The 17,133-nt window shown below is 43.2% G+C and overlaps 1 protein-coding gene across 1 annotated transcript in view; it reads right to left on the reverse strand.

Moving 5' to 3' along the window:
- APBB2 (amyloid beta precursor protein binding family B member 2) overlaps positions 1-17,133 on the reverse strand; it is a 190,240-nt gene that overhangs the window by 165,657 nt on the left and 7,450 nt on the right. The window contains exon 2 of the mRNA XM_075148973.1: positions 3,424-3,562. The gene's annotated coding sequence lies outside the window, so the exon portion shown is untranslated. The remainder of the gene's footprint in view (positions 1-3,423; positions 3,563-17,133) is intronic.

Below are 17,133 nucleotides of genomic sequence, written 5' to 3' on the forward strand. Positions count from 1 at the left end.
AGGCCTGTCCATATTTTCAGAACGTCATTCAGGTGTCTGTGGACTTTTACACAGCCTGAAACAAAGAACAGGCACTTGCAAACGAAGGACAGGAAAGCACAATGTACAGTCTGAGAACAAAACCTATACTTCAGCTGTAACAAAAGGATGTGCCTGCAAGAAGCAGGGCGATGCAAAACCCAGCAGGACACCAACAGGAAAACAGGTACCTGACTTCTATGGCAAATTGTACATCACCGCATTCAACATTTCACTGTGGACAACCACCTAAAAGGGAAGTGGGGGCGGGGGGTAGGGGGGAAGGAAAAATGGGGAAAAAAGCACTGAAAATGAGAACATTTGGACTTGCCTGAAATCCCACCCACTGCAAGGACCCAAGATGCTCACAGACCCCAGGCCAAACACACTCCCTGGAGGTGCCTGGTTAGTGCTTTCCAGAAACAGTGTGGAAATTTGCTCTCTCCCTTACAACACAGTGAAAGTCCCCCTTACGCAGCAATTCTGCAGCAGGGGCGCTTGCACAGAAAGCAGAGGGAACTGGGACCAATTGCTCCCTTGCATGAAGATGCTCAGAGCACAGCCTCTCAGAGGAAAGCCCCAGCCATGAGGCGGCTGTCTTCTGCAGACACTAGGAGCCAATGCTCCCCTTCAGACACAAGCCATGTTGTCCAGGCAGGGCTCCATCAGAGAAGGTTCATAGGCAGAGACTGCGTTAAGTGTTAGTATACAAATGTATACTAAACCAGTAAGTTAAAAACAGATGATTTTTCCCAACTGTGCCTTCCAGCACACTTTGCTCAATGAAAAGAAAACTAAAATCCAGAGGAGTTATTTCATTTATTAGCCTCTGCAGACTCACTGCAATTATAATTGGGCAGCCTAACTGCTCAGAAGATTATTCCAGTGATTCAACTGCACCGCAATACAAATAAAGATACCGGCATAAAGTAGGCTGCAAAGTACTAAAAATTAAGACCTAATTAAGTTATACATTTGTGCATCATTGCCCTCTCTGTTAGAGTTTGGAAAATTGAAGGCAACATGCTATTATACATCATGTGCTATTATTCACATAAGTGCCTAAATTACAGAGTTTGGGAGATACTAGTTATGTGCTTATTAAAAAGTCATTTAATTCATCATATAATACACAGACTTCTTCCAAGATTGAAACAGGAAACATGAAAGCAGCATCTGAATACCAAGTCTCAAACAGAAATTATTTCTGCTGCCATAACAACAGTTTTTCCCTCCAGATTTTGGTTTCCCCTCTTACACTGAGCCACAGCAGGGGTGGGAGGAGAGTTTCTGAAGTCTGATTCATGCCCTTCGCATTTACCTTCTTTAAAAAAAAAAAAGGCGTGCCGAGTACAAATTGTGAGAGGAGTTCACAACTCCTCAGAAAGCTGTGTAAAATTGCTGATATAAGCCAAATAAGAACAAAGTTAAAGGATCTGAATAAGTCAGGTTTAGTTTGAATGTTTAGACCAGAGGCTCTTGGGGGGCAATGGAGAGGTAAACATCCGCATTGGGTAGAGCAGTGATACAGGACTGGTTCTTTTACAAGCAGAGGACATCCTCTGCTGTTCAAAAAATGGTTAGACATGGGGATACAATCAAGTTAAGTCTTTGCAGCAGATGCAATGGAAGCCTTGGCCCAGCTTGCGCACGCACAAATGAAGATGCCAAGAAGCTGTCAACCATATAGCCCTTAATGAAGCCCTGCTGATGTTTCACACCCAGCTGTCACTTTTTGTTTTTCTTCCTTATCCTTTTCACCTTGTGCCTAATTGATTACAAGCTTGGCTAGCACTGGAATTTGTTCAGCTTCGTGGTACGCTGGCTAGGAGGGGAGCACCGAGGAGGGGCTCCGGCAGAGCCAGCGGCCGTGCCCAGCGGTCGGGCCCCAGCTGGGGTGGCAGCATCCCGCCAGCCCCATCTCCGGCAGCAGAGCACACCCAGGGGCCGATGCTGGAGCCCAAAGGGCACCCCAGGGCAGCTGACCTCTGGCCCTGCGCAGTCAGCTGCTTTTCAATAGAACTCTTCCCACCCTATGAACGCTAACTCCCAAAACCACAATTCAGGGCTTTATCAGCTTAGCTTTTAAGAAGCCATTTAATGTCAGAAATAGCTTTCTAAGCACTCCCTCGCTTCTCCCTCAAAGGATTTCACAGAGCGTCAGGGAGACACAAGAAAACTTCCTCTCAGAATTTAAAGTATTTTAAAATGTAAATACATATTCAAAACAGGCTAAAATATTTAAAAGAATTCCTAAACTGTGGTTTGTTTCATATGAAGGGATTTATGTATCTTTATCATAGAAACCACAGCTGTTAAGTTAAAACAGTGTCTGATATTCCATTTTTCATCTCATCGTTATTCCTTCAACAGTAATTCACATTAACCACAGTGTATCTTTTATCTCAAGAGTTGATACGAATTTCTGAAGTACTAATTTACACAACTTCTACTTGAGTTAAGAAGGCTATTACCATCTTCACATCAGAGACAGATAAACTACAGCTGCCCCAAAACTGCACAATATGGAAGTCACATATGCGACATCTTTTCCAAATTGCTCTTGTAACCATTAAATATGCATGTCCTCAGTTAGAAACACCAAGCGGAATGGAGTTCTCCTCCACAACCAGCTTTAACAACCAAGGATGCCACACACTGCTTTTGTAATGGTAAGAGATAGCACCAAATTACAGTGCGACTGGCTCCAGCGAGATGCACGTTATCCTTCGTTTGACTTCTCCACGTATTCTTACTGCTTGCTTTCAGTGAAGTGGGCCTGAAGCTCTTGAAAAAGAGCACAAATCTAAAACTATATACTGCATTTAGCCTGAATGGCGTCTTTGAAGTCACACTTCTTTTGGATTCAACAACTAGCTCTTGGAAGAGCTAACAGCAGCACCTTTCTTGTATCCTTGCAGATGGGATGGCCGTACCTACAGCTAATCCCCAAACCTTCACTTTATAACTTCCCCCAGCTTCTCTGCCTTAAATCTTCAGAAGCAGAGGGGGAAAAAAAAAGTCTGGAAAGAAATGGAACAGAAAAAAAAGAAAAAAAATTGAAAGGAAATTTTTAGTCCTTTGTTTTGACCTGACTTACTGTAAGTTCATTTAAAACTAAGAGTGCAGTTTTCAAGGCACAAAAAAAACATAGTATAAAAAAAGAACTTTTACATTAAGGAAGAGAAAGAGGTTGGAACAGAATTCTCAATATTAACGCTTTGAAAGAGCTGAACAGAAAATTCACAAAAAACAATCCTTAGCCATGAACATTTGGTGGTTTTCATTTAAATGTACTGATGTATCACAACTTTGACCAAACTTCTAACTGCACATATTTCAGGGCATCAGGTAAGTTTAGAAAAGAAGTCGTCTCTTTTTACTCAAGAATACCCAGAAACTTACATTTTCAAGAATGTCTCCTCATTTCAACTTAAATAGCCCCCGTTTAGCACCAGGGAACACTTCTCCAGCACAGCACAGCCTCTCACGTTGCAAACGAGCTGGTGGGCTTTCCCTTTCTTGCTGGCCGAAGAGGTCCCTGCTGGGAGAAGAGGATGATGAAACACATAAGCAACTTCAATCAGGGTCTACACAGCTACTTTCCATGCAACTCCTTCTGGTTTCCATGCCGTGGTAAGGCCAGATTGATAAAAGGTGTTGAAGGCAGCTAAAGGCACTCTGGACAAACAAACCACCCCAGCAACGGGAGTCGCGAGCCCAACGTGACTGGGTGCATTTGCAAATCTTGCCAGGAGCATAATGCCCATTGTAAAAGGTGGCTATCCTGACAAGGCAAAGTAGAAATGCTCCAGAGCACATGCTATTCAAAGCCTGTGTCAGCTTAGGCTGCAAGCCTGCTAATTCTTGTCGTTTGTAAGTTTTTGGCTAGTCTTTCAAGGAGAAACAGCCTGGCACTGACTCGAGGATATTTATGAAGTCTTTTCTTGTCTTAACCACCTATAATAAAAGAAGAGCTGAGCTGCTGTAAACGAACAACCAGCCAGACGAATTTCCCTCATGCCAATTCCTGGATGTCGCACGATTCCTACAGATGTATCTACCACGCTAGTTATCATCTACATGACCAAACACTAGCTTGCAGCTGGCACTCATAACACCAGTGCTAACAACCAAGGCAGAGAAATCTCCCCAGGGGCTATGGAAAGCGATGCCTTAGCGATACCTACGTCTCAAATCTATGACTCAGTAAGAAAAGAGATGCGTATCTATTTTACTATCAACAGCACAACATTACTCAAGCCACCTCCCTCCACTTTTTCCCCCAAAACACATTAGCACAGTTACCAAATATTTAATATATGCAGGAATCCTTACATAAACCAGACATTAGAGCACATCTTAAATTACCCAGCACTGCCAACATAGACAGATCCTTTCATGATTAAGCACAATGTGGTTACACACGGAACTGAAGGCAGGCACCTTCGCGGCACAAATCTCCGTAACACTCATACTCCTTTGTTCTGATGTCTTGCAACACGGATGCCTTAGCAACATAAATCATCTTATTGGTTATTAAATACTATTTTTCCATATAATGTTAAAACTGTTCTACAATAAAGTGTTTTTCTAAATATAATGCTTTCCCCAAACAATGCTAAAAACACTACTTAAGTTAGGCAGTTTGATATGACCAGACGATTTAAAAAGAAAATGAAGAGAATTTAACAGCAACCTTTAATTATTTATTTTGAAAAAAAAGAAGGGAAGAAAAAAAAAATCAGAACTCATCAGCCACATTGAAACTTTCCCATCCATTTGAAGTTGGAGGAAAAAGTTGTACAGCAGGAAAGGTTTTATTAATCTTTCTCTATATTTCTGGTCACACAGGGACACGAGCAATGCTACTACAGGTTATCCATGGGGAGGGAGGTGGTGTGTCCTCATTGCAGTTAAAAGATACATCTGTACAGAAAAACCTCAAGTAACACTGCAAGTTTACGTTTTTCTTGGCAGGGAGCAAAACACAAAAAGGCAGATGGAGGAGAGATGTTTATGGCCCAACCCGCCAAGTCAGACTGAAATAGGGCCAAACAGCACATGTGCTTATGCCTCCTCTGCTCTGTGCCACAGCATCCCTGCCTCTACCCCTGTTTAATCATGTACAAAACCCATCAGTAATCTTCCATTGCTGTGCTCCTGCCTTCAACACAAAGCATTTTCTGAACGCTGCTCTGTATCAAACCCACTGCAGTCAGTAAGCAATTGCTAAACACTTTTGAGTCCAAACACAGCTACCCTCCTTCACAATATACCGCAGCCTGTTTTGGGAAGGGGAAAAAAAAAAAAGCAAAGTCAATAAATCTTTAGCTTTGAGTAATTTTGCCTCGTGTTTTGCAACTTCTTTAGAGCAAGAATTATATTCTTGCTATAAAGACATGCTACTTGTCAAGAGCGAATGTTTTCAACTAAAGAATATCTTGACCTCAATTTTTCACCAGTCTAATTCAGTCTCCAGTTTCCCCTCGTCAGACAAGTAGTTTCTCTTGGTTCTTGGATATATATCAATTTTAAAGAAGTATCAGCTGAACCATTAGGACTAAAAGTGCACATCTGAAAAATAATATCCTGAAACTACAAAGGTCACACTGTCTGCCAGGAAAGAGCATCAAAAACGCGCTCTAGCTTGGCTGGTCCTTAGACACTGTCAGCCTAAAGCCAAACCAGTTGAGAGCCAGATACTTCAAGCAAAAGCAAAGCTATCTCTGGCTTATATTTCAGGATGCAAAAGATCCAATGTCAAAACTTGTAGTATTTGAGGAGGGAGAAGGCATAAGTTCATATGAACAAAGCGACATGCCTTTCAAACATGACTCAAGCCTCACTTATATCAGAGGGAAGTACTTCAGCCCATCTATCCCATTAGCATCAGTGGGCCAAAATCAAAGTTCTGCAGGCATTAAAGTACTGCTTAAAATACAAAAGCAAAGTCGAAGAATCAGACATTGCTAAGCAAAATGGACATAATATTTTTCTGGCAGGTAAAAATGTTTTCCCAGAACATCAAAATCCCTGTTGTAACTTAATAGTTACATAGCATCCCAAGCCATTCAGATCCAAAGGTCTTTGAGGATGTTGCAAACATCTTTTATGGAATTAAGCATGTACAATGCTATATTTAAGTCCTGACCATGAGCAACTCAAAGTTAGCACTCCTCCTCCTCACAGTCAGTCTTATCTTACCCACCCCAGTTCCAACAGGTTACTTAGAAGTAGCATACCATACATCATGAACAAGGGTGGCAAACGCCTTCCTTTAGAGAAGAAAAAAGATTTCCTGCACTGTTCTTTGAGTCTAACACAGGACAGAGCTTACCACTTGAATAAAAGGTTCACCAATGACTCTCTATATAAAATCTCAAATTGCTGCCATGAAGATTTTAAATACAGTGGAGTATTTACGGAGGCCATCCCTCAATCCTTGCTCTAATATCTGCCCTGTCTACCTTACAGAGCCGCTTTCATTTGCTATGTAGGTCTGTGAGGAACAAGAACAGACACTACTTGGATGATCACGCCCTGTCTTTATGGGATGGAGATGGAAAAGGCAGCTCCTAACTTACTGCGCTGGTTTTGGCTGGGATAGAGTTAATTTTGTTCGTAGTAGCTAGTATGGGGCTATGTTTTGGATTTGTGCTAAAAACAGTGTTGATAATACAGAGATGTTTTCATTATTGCTGAGAAGTGCTTCCACAGAGTCAAGGCCTTTTCAGCTTCTCATGCTCTACTTACTGAGAAGGCTGGAGATACACAAGAAGCTGGGAGGGGCCACAGCCAGGACAGCTGACCCAAACTGGCCAAAGGGATATTCCATACCATAAGACGTCATGCTCCGTATATAAACTAGAAGAAAGCTGGCCGGGGCGGGGCAGGGTGTGATGCTCAGGGACTGGCTGGGCATCGGTCGGTTGGTGGTGAGCAATTGTTTTTCATTTGCGTCACTTGTCTTCTTGGGTTTTATTTCTCTCTCTTTTTGTTATCTTGCTTTTCATTACAATATATTATTATAATTACCTTTTATTTAAATTATTAAACTGTTCTTATCTCAACCCATAAGTGTTCTCATTTTTACTCTTCCGATTCTCTCCCCCATCCACCGGGGGGGGACTGAGCAAGCAGCTGGGTGATGTTTAGCTGCCTGCCAGGTTAAACCACGACACTTACCTACCACAAACTGTGGAAGACTGGTAGCAGAAAGCTCCTAACACTGCTCCTAGGACTGCTCGCACTTCCCCAGCACTACATTCAAAGATACAATCACTTACCCACAGTAGGGCTACGCTGATATTTAAAAAAAAAAAAAAAAAAAATCAGGAAGGGGAGATGGTGCTTGGTATTTTTAAGTAAGACAACTATAAAACACAAACTAAGCCCCAAACGTGGGGGGCTTCAGGTTACACACAACCTGACTATGAACTAAATTCAGATAACAATAGCATTTAATAAATAGAAATGTATTATGCAACCTTCTGTATTTAACATACTGTTACTATAATTATGTATGCAGTAAAGTCCTTGTTTGGCAAGCAAAGTATTGCAGCAAGCAAAGAAAAATCAAAACTCTGCCCATGCTTTTTGAATCCACCTCCTGGTAAGATCCGAGAGGCCAAACAGGAAGCTGCACCCACAGCCTGGGAAACTGCATAGCCACCAGCGCTCCAAAGCCCAGGAACTATAGAGCACTTTTCCCATTTCCCAGGCTGAGTAAGCCAGTCCAGTCATCCTTAGTGCCACTTCCAAAGACAATTAGCAAAGTCTCATTTCAATTAGCTTTTCCAGAGCCATGAGCACAAAGAAGAGTACTGTACGACTTCGGAAAGAGAAAGTGTGATAACAAAAGGCAAACTGAGGCGGAGCTGGAAAGGAAACTGGGAAAGACCAGAGAAAACGAGACAAGAAATCCCAGAGCATCTCCCCACAAAATGCTGGGTACTACTTGGGGCAAAGCCAATGCGCGTGTTCAGAACGAGGAGCCTTCTTATACCGAACCAGGTTTAAAATTATCTTTCTCACTTCTCATTATCAAAATAATTCATTTCTTCCTAGACAGTACACTATATAATGGCTTGATGCATCTACATGTCTACATCATCTCATTTAACACCAGCGAGATTAACGTGTCTTTTGCGCATTCCTAACTTCTGGTTGCCAAAGTTTTTGTGGCAATATCCCATCACCAGTCTTCCCCAGCCTAGGGGTCTCTTTTGCTCTTTTATTATTTCTCCTTTACAGCTTTGTAACTCTAATGACCTGCTCCTCCAGTTTAGAGTTTCCCACTTCATGCCATAATAAATGTTTTATTAAAGACCAGATAAAATCAATATATTTATCCTAACTCACATTTTAACGTGGAAAAAAAGAAAAGGGTCATTTACTCTGGCACAGTCTACCTACGGATAAACTTATGCCACATTTTATCTCATCTTCCATTCATGGTTTTAATTACTCTTTCCTTTAATATCTGTTTTAAAACTTTACATATCAAAAGACTGACTGTTTCTTCTGTAAACACAAAACACTGTGCTTCAAACACACCGGCGCTGTTACCATTTAGGAAAATAAATAACTTTCACATATGTTCATATTCTATTAGAACCAACACCAAGAAATATGCAAAGAATGAAAACACAATACTTCACTGCTCAGGGTAGAAGTTTAAAATGTGTTTAAAAAAAAAAACAAACAAACCACACCCCCAAAACCCCATGAAGTTCTCTTTCACTATAAATAGGGCTGATGTATATGTGGAGAATAAACAATATGTTTAGTCACCCAAGAAAGTAAGTGCTTTTCCTACAGCTTCTGGTTCACTTACTCCAAGAAGTAGCAGTCTGCTGAGAAACAGAAACTCAAATTTTGTGTCTTCCCTCCCAATAGGAAAAACAACCCCAAGAAAACCCACATTTTCCTTAACAAAATGTACCCGTTAATTTCTCTTCTTTATACAACACCTAATGCAGGGCAATGGCACTTCTATCTCTGTAACCAACACCAGCACCTACCAATGCTGGGAATTAGCCAAGTGACTAATTGCAGGGAAGCGCGATTGTGCCACAAGCCTTGGGAGGAGGTGTTAAGCTGCTCCGTGTCGGAAAGGGACACGTGAGATCTTCCAGCTCGGTTGGTGGCACGCAGCGCTCTTCCTCAGCAACCCCACACAGCTGTCCCAAGTCACACAAGTGTATGTTTGTACAAAGGGGTCACTGGCATGAAATTAAGCCACCAAATTGAAACCAATTTTGATATCTGAGAGCACGAGAATAAATTCAGCGGAGTAAAGTTCTACTGGTTATATATTCCAAGTTTATTTGGAGCAGCAATCAATGCTCTGTATGCTGAAGACTTCCATATACATGCCAGTCTTAAGAGCAGTCACTCAAAAACTCACAGAAAAAATTCCAAGTATTATTCTCACCATGCCTGCTGGGATGCCCAGGCGGTGTGTAACATCCCTTTCATGCCGCTCACAAGTGCGGCACATGTAATTAAAACACCAACAGAGTTCCTTAATAATAATAATACTGTGATCCCAAATCTGGTGGCTGGCCACAGCCTAACAGAACAGAAAAGCAATTAGTGATTTACACAAAACCAGGACGCAGGCTGAAAGTAAGATTTGTTTCCTCTAGAGAAAAAGACAGAAGGCTCTAAATGATATCAATTACTAGTGAATATTCAGGCAAACAGATCCCTTCTGATAAAAAGAACGTGGAAGAGTCTGGTACACTATCATCACTCCTAGCTCCTATTTTTATCCTACAAAAAACCAAATCGACTGATGGCTTTTGTATCACCAATGGCCCTACTCAGAAAATGAAAATGGTAATTATTCCTCATTAAAAAAAAACCCTCTTGTTTATAAGGGGGGGGGGGTGGGGGGGAAATCAACAAATGGAAACACCCCGTTTCTCACCTTTCTTTTTAAGGCATTTTGGGATGACAATCCTTTTGATTCAGAGGGGGCACCAGGGACCCATGGAAGCAAACAAGTGTGCACTCCCATGCCTCAAAGGCCAGGCATCCCAGCTGAAACACATCTAGCGCAAGTTTCACTGAAATACCTTTTTCTGCCCTCGCAAAGTGGGCCAGTCAATCATCATCTCACAGGAGTAAAATCCAAAACACGCCACTTGCCTGAACGGCGGCAACAACAGGCCTCCTCTAGCAACACTATCATTACTAACATGCAACTTGTATCCAAAGATTTCAGTTCAAAAAATTAAGACAGTTAAAGAAATTCATGTCTCACAATTAAGTATTTTGGGGGGACATTGTGTGTCACGTTGCCTGTCCTTTGCGCCTCTCGTGCAGGGTTTCCTCAGACATAAAGCCAGCCTTGGTCTCACCTGAGGGAGGACACCTCCCCACCAGAGAGGTCGGCACGACTTCACCTGCGAGGCCGAGGAGCAGGTCTAGCATCACACGCTAGCTACCTCGTGATGGTATGAGGCACCTTAAGAGACAAGGGAGTTGAGGACATCAGGTAGACATCTGGGCAGCTCTGACCTCAGCTGGTCCACTCCTAAGCCCATTTCTGCACTTCTCCAGTTCTGCAAATTGCTTGGTCCCCATAAGTTTTTATTATTGCAGTCACACCTCTGAGCAACCTAACTGTGATTGTTACAGTACACTGTGGAAGTGATGAAGCCTTCTTCGGGGACAGCTTGAGGACAGTGTAAACTCCATCACAGAGACAGGACCTAAACACAGCACCTACCTACACAACTTCATTTAGGAAGCAGGAAAAAGAAGTCAAGACAAGACTTGCTGTTCTCCCTTCTCTCCTTCCACGGTGGCCTGCGATTCATTTCTGAAGACAAAACTTCTTGTTTCTAATACACATGAAATGTTTATGCTCGCTTGACTTGATGTGGAAAGGACAGTATAAAAAGAGTAACTGAGTCAGGGGAGCAATTATCGAAAGTCAGATTAACGTGGAGAAATCCATGTGACAACAAGGAAACCAGTAAATCTAAAAATTTCTGTTGGCATGCTGTTTCTTAACTTTAAAGAATTTTAGTATTTAAAGCATTTAATTAAAAGCTGCCAACCTCATGCTAACATTATAAATACTTTGCCTTGCTCTTTATCTTTGGTTTTAAGAAAGAGGTGGTTTTAAACACAGAAATTGTTATACCATGAAATAGCAATGAGCATATGACGGAAACGAGCATGGAAAAGTCTCCTAAGACTACTCCGGTTCAGAAGCAAGAAAGCAAGTTTCCTGATCTCAATTCTTACAATGAGCTGCCTCTCTACAATAACAGTTCAATTTCTGAAGCCATTTCTGGTGCCTCTTAAGATAACAATGCAATAGAGCTGCCTTTTTTTTTTTTTTTTTTTTTTAAAAAATACCTGCTCCCCATCAGAGGGGATCAAACCCACACTGTTATTTCACTACAGTGCTTTGCCTCTGTCCATCTTCAGTAGCCACTTAGTAAAACCAATCTGCTCCAGCTGCATTACTCTCACCTTGCAAAACTGAGAGGTTCTCCACAATTGAAGGTCCTTTAAAAGAACTGTTTCTCTTTAAGTTTAAGCATTTTATTGAGTTTAAGATACTGTGGTGCTTTCCAGTTACGGCTAACAACTATGAAAACATGCAATTCAAAAGCACTAACAGTGTTACTACCATTTTCCATATGGTGTGCAGATACTTACTACCTCATTGTATTAGCCTCCAGAAGAGCCAAACGTTCATGTGTGCACTGCTCTGCTTGGAAGAAGAGGTTCTTTCACGCACAGCTTTTGAGAGAGGCAGAAATACGGCTCATCCATGAGCCTGCCACATTCAACTGACAACCCTTTGGAAAAGGCTAGTTTTTAATCGTCCATTTTTACTAACCAACTGTGGCCATTTGACAAGCTTTGCACAGGGTCCCTCAAGGCCTTTTAAAACCTCCTGTTGCACTGTGAAAGCATTTGAGTTAGCTTACGCTTCTGAATTAGAAATAATGAAAGTTACAGACACGACCACATTAGGAATAGCCAAGAAAATGCAAAGGAACATAGCTTGTGTGTGAAACTCCTAGACCCAAACTTCAATTTCTGTGAAACAAAACATGTTTATTCTCAAATTTAGGTACTTTTAGAATCTTTCAGGACAAACCCAGGCCTGTCCTTAAAGCAGACAAGGGGAGGAAAGAAAGAAACCTAGAAAACATTTTTAAGTGGGTTTATATTGTACTTAGCACAGAGTATGCCTCCCCACTGCTCCACTCCAGGGGAGTTTTACTTCAAGGTTAGTGCCTAATTCTGTGCAAGTGATTTAGGTTTATTTTACTGCTGCATTTTGCAGCTCATTTCATCATCTAACTCCTCTGTGTAATTAAAATTCCTCTTCATCTATTTATGTGCTAGCTCCTGCCTCCACCTGAGCCCTCTAGCAAGTGCCTTTCCTGAGCCAGCCTTTAGGGGCATCAGTATCTTCATTTTGGAATCACAGGGTATGTACGTCACTCTCCTTAGAGTATCTCCTCCGTCAGTTTTTAAAATCTAGGCAAATTCAGCTTAATCCTCTACCATGATGGATCTAGAATTTTCAACATCTCCTTTCGAGCTCACCTTCTGCAAGGAGGCTTCACATCCTGCCGTAACAGCACATTGCATTTACCCATGCCAAAAACATTTGCTTGCAATCTCAGTTCAAAGAGCAATCCCAAAATGGGAAAGCCCAGCTCCCCACTTGAACACTGGCTGCTTGAGGAAGTTCTCAAGCATTCACGTTCAGCAGCAGGGAAACCTCGGGACGTGCTAATACCATGTGCCAAGCAAGAATGCCCTACGCGAGCCCGATGCAGCTGTGCAACCAGCATCCACCCCATTAGTTTGAGAGAACTAATGATACTAGTACAAATATCAGCATCCTGTGAATTTTCCATCCCTGTACAGCAGCAAAGGCAGTCCAGGCAGCAAGAGCTAAAGCTCAACACTAGTTAGGTTTGAAGTTGGATCAGTCACTCGGCGCCTCCCAAATCAGCTCCACACCGTCCACTCCTGGTTTTACCGCCGGCATGTTGCGTGGGTTAGCAGTCCTATTTTAAACCTTGGCACACGCGCTACTTAAATAATCCACAGATTTAAAACATCCTCAGGACTTACAGAGATAACCTTAACAGCTTTCTGGGAGTAATAGGATTTATCAGGACAAAAATTAAGGGGTTACAAACTCAAATTTCTGATTTACAGCAGAAGTTCACATTTCTTAATTTAAGTTCTAGTGCAAGCTGGAATACTGTCAACTAGATCGAGTGTTATTTTTTCCAGCTCTATATTTACACTTCAAGGATTATGCAGAAGCACAGAGCAGAAGCAGAGAAGCCAGCCAAATGTCTCAATGTGAGTCTTTTGGGGAAGGTTCAGAGAAGTTTGGGTTATCTGTCTTCACATGGGTTTTCAAAGCCGTATAGATCTAGACATCCATGAGAACTCAAGGAAGGAGGATCCAAGCTTTAAATTTAGGAAAATAGTCATTTTACCTTGCACGTGCACAAAATCTTGGACAAGGATTACGAGGAGGGCGAGTTTCTCTTCTGCCATGGAAGGAAGTGCAGCCGAAGAATTTCAGCCTCGCCCATGTAAAATTAGCTATTTATTTTGGATAAATCCCACAAAATGTTTTCTGCCCAGCTAGCACTCCTACCTGCTGGTTTAGCAGCAGCGGACTGAAGCACTGTGCTGCGGGATGGCAAGTGGCCAGCCGCCGACCCCTGTGCCTCTCCAGAGGCTGGGAGGGTAGGTCTGCTCATTAAAGCCTCCGGGTTACTGCAAGGCAAGGACAGAGACAGCTCTCGGCTGCTGCGTCTCTGGGGCTCCCAGTGTCACCAGAGCCACTGCTGCCAGGGAAACGCTTTCATATAATTCTTACCAGCAAGGTCTGTCGCAGATTTAGGGATGCACCTCACTATATCCTGCCTGTCAGCCGTTCCCATCACTGCAACATGGGCGCACATGTTGGAAAGGAGAGAGAAGAAAGAGCATCACCTCCTGAGTTGCTGGCTGGACTGGGGAAGCACTGAGGTATCCCCCTTTTTCTGCCCAAAAATCAGTAAGTAAAACCACGTGACACCATTGCATCTATTGCTGCACACTGGCTGGCCAAAACCAGAGCGTGGAGACTGTATTTCAGAACCAGCATGCAGTAGTGCTGATTTTTAGCCCAAAGCAGGCTAGGAAACAACTGAAACATGACGCCCGCCTGAGGTACAAACCTTTAACAATGCTCTGAGGGTCCCACCACTCCAGGACTTCCTTGGCATCAAGCCTCACTGATGTCCCTGGGAGCCTCCCAATCATCCCTCTTGATTCCCCTTCCCCACACAGATCCCACACTGAAAATACCTGAATTTTCTGTGGTGTTCCATTAGTTACACTTCAGTGCAAGGGCATCACAATATCAACATGTTGTTAGGCTGCAAAGACATATTTCGCAGGGACCACTTATGCAGTTTCCCTGACAAACAGCACCATCTTTATCATATTAGGACATATCTATATTGGTTTTCAAAAAAAGACTGACTGGTCCCTGAATGCCCATATGCCTCTACCAGAGAACCTCCTATATTTTGGCACATATAGGACCATTCTGTTTACCCAAGTTTAAATCCATACTTGCATCAAATGGAAACATACAGGATATTTTACTGAAAAAGTTTAGACATGCCAAGAATTGGCAAAAAATGCAGTTAGATGAATGCTGATGTAACAGCATGCAAAGATTATAAAAATAAGGTTAAAACACATTTATATAGTCAAGCATGGTTTGCTAGCAGCTCTTGCACGTGCTTAAATAACAGCACATGTTTAAAGCCAACACTGCTTTGTCACCAAGTTATTTCAATATCCTGGATAGTCATCTTACCAGTCTACAAACTTATCTAACAATAAGTTCAATCTCAAAAATTTCTGAGAAGCAAACATCAAACAATTAAAAACATTTTTCTTTTTTAATGCTTCTCTTTTCAAAAACACAGGTATCATCAAACATTTTTCTTATATTTGATAACTTTTTAAGCTAACAAACTTCAAACTCCTCCAAAAAAAAAAAAAAAAATCTTATTTGCCTGAATACATGCAGCTTTTCATATACAGATGTGTTGGTTAAACCACTCCCTTTACTGATGGTTCTCATGTTGTTTCATTGTTTTCCTGAAGTGTGGTAGGAAAATACAGGGGGGGGGGAGGCGGGGGAAGAAAAGAAAAAAAGGCAAGCAGGCTCCCACAGGACTCTAAAAATATGAGTTATTTCCCAAGGAGGCAATTCTCACTATCTTTCAGATTCAAGTGAAATTATCTTTATAACCTTTCCCTTTCTCTTTACCTATCAGTATATATTCCACTTCTGTTGTATTTTTAAGCTGACTTTTACATCTATACTTTGGCAAAAAAGTAGTATCAGAGTAAAACTTAATTTTTGAAAGGGCAAAGATTTTTTTTAAAGTTTCAATTTCTTCTAAAAATCTCACACCATATTAAGAATTTAACAGTAAGTAATGGAGAGTACGATGCCGTTTTGTTAGCCTGGATTAACAGAAAATGCGGGTGGGGTACTGGCATTTTACACAAGCACACACCCACCGCGCACGGCTCCCTTGTGAAATTATGTATCGTCCAGATGGGGGGTTTAACCTATCCACGTTTTTAATAGGCTTCAAAGGCTACCGTTACCCGGCTCTGCCCTGTTCCCGCCGCGGCGATGGGAAGGCGCAGAGCGGTCAGGCCCGCGCCGCCCGGCACTTCCCGGCTCCCCGCAGCACGGCCCCGGGGCAGCACGGCCCCGGGGCAGCACGGCCCCGGGGCAGCACGGCCCCGGGGCAGCACGGCCCCGGGGCAGCACGGCCCCGGGGCAGCACGGCCCCGGGGCAGCACGGCCCCGGGGCAGCACGGCCCCGGGGCAGCACGGCCCCGGGGCAGCACGGCCCCGGGGCAGCACGGCTTCCCGCCCCGCCTCCCCCACCCCTGGGGCGGACGCGCCTCTCCCAGGCAGCGGCACTCTCCTTCAGCAGCAAGGTTGAAGCAATATGGGACCGTTATGGGCGGTAAACACGGGCGTACGCAGGTCTCTGCGGTATGGCCGAGGAGAGGGCAGAGCTGCAGCAAGAAGAGGATGGAGACGCAGGCAGGGCGAGGGCGAGGGCTACTGCTGCGGTACGGTCCCTCTACTCCCGCTGGATTTCCTCTTCCAAGCCACGCCACCCCTCTGCCTCCCCGGAGATCGGGGACCCGCTCCATCCCCGCAGCACTGGACACCCTCCGTCCTAGCGGCAGGGCTTCTCCCCAGATGTTTTAAGACATTAAAACAGACCTCAAACTTTCCTAGTATGGCAACACGGACTTTGCCTGTTGTCCGTTTCCTACATTTTCCTGTGTCAGAGGAAAATGGCTGTATACACCCAGGAAAAATGGCCATTTAAGCTTTCAAGAGGGAAGAAAAGCAAGAATCTTTTGCATAAATTACTTTCATTCCTTTGAAATACTTTACATCATTCTATTAAAGGGAGTTACCAAAATTTAACTCTGTCCTAATACTTTTACTCTTGTGCCTCTTTCTGTTGACCAGCATCACCACAGTGAATTAGACAGCATGCATCCAGCACCAGCCATTTCACAGGCAACCAGAAGTTTCCCATGACAAAACTGCCGGGACACCCCAAGCGTGCCGCCCCACCGGGGTGCCTGGTCCAGTGAGACCACACGCTCCCCAAGGAGCACCGTTTTTCACCCATATGGGTATCAGGGGAACAATCACATGGAGATCCTGCCTCTCCTGCTCACACGCGAGGCACGCAGGATGCTAACGAGACAAGGACATCAGATAGTGCTGGAGGTTTCCTTAAAACCCCGTGTATCACAAACACCCAGGTTCCCTACTGTATTTACTTCCAGATGAATCTTTCCGTAAGCTCATAGATTGTGCCCTATATGTATATATCTTTAATTCATTGAAACAACCTAATTAAACTATCTTTCCATTATGTTGCATTTAAATCCCAATTTAATCCAGCAAGCGCTGAATTCTCCATGTGAGAGCAACCCTCCTCCTTATTTCTCTTCCTTGCAATTCCCTTTCATCTTTCATGCTGGTTCTCTGCA

The sequence above is a fragment of the Calonectris borealis genome, chromosome 4 (assembly GCF_964195595.1).
Source record: "Calonectris borealis chromosome 4, bCalBor7.hap1.2, whole genome shotgun sequence".
Lineage (NCBI taxonomy): Eukaryota > Metazoa > Chordata > Aves > Procellariiformes > Procellariidae > Calonectris > Calonectris borealis.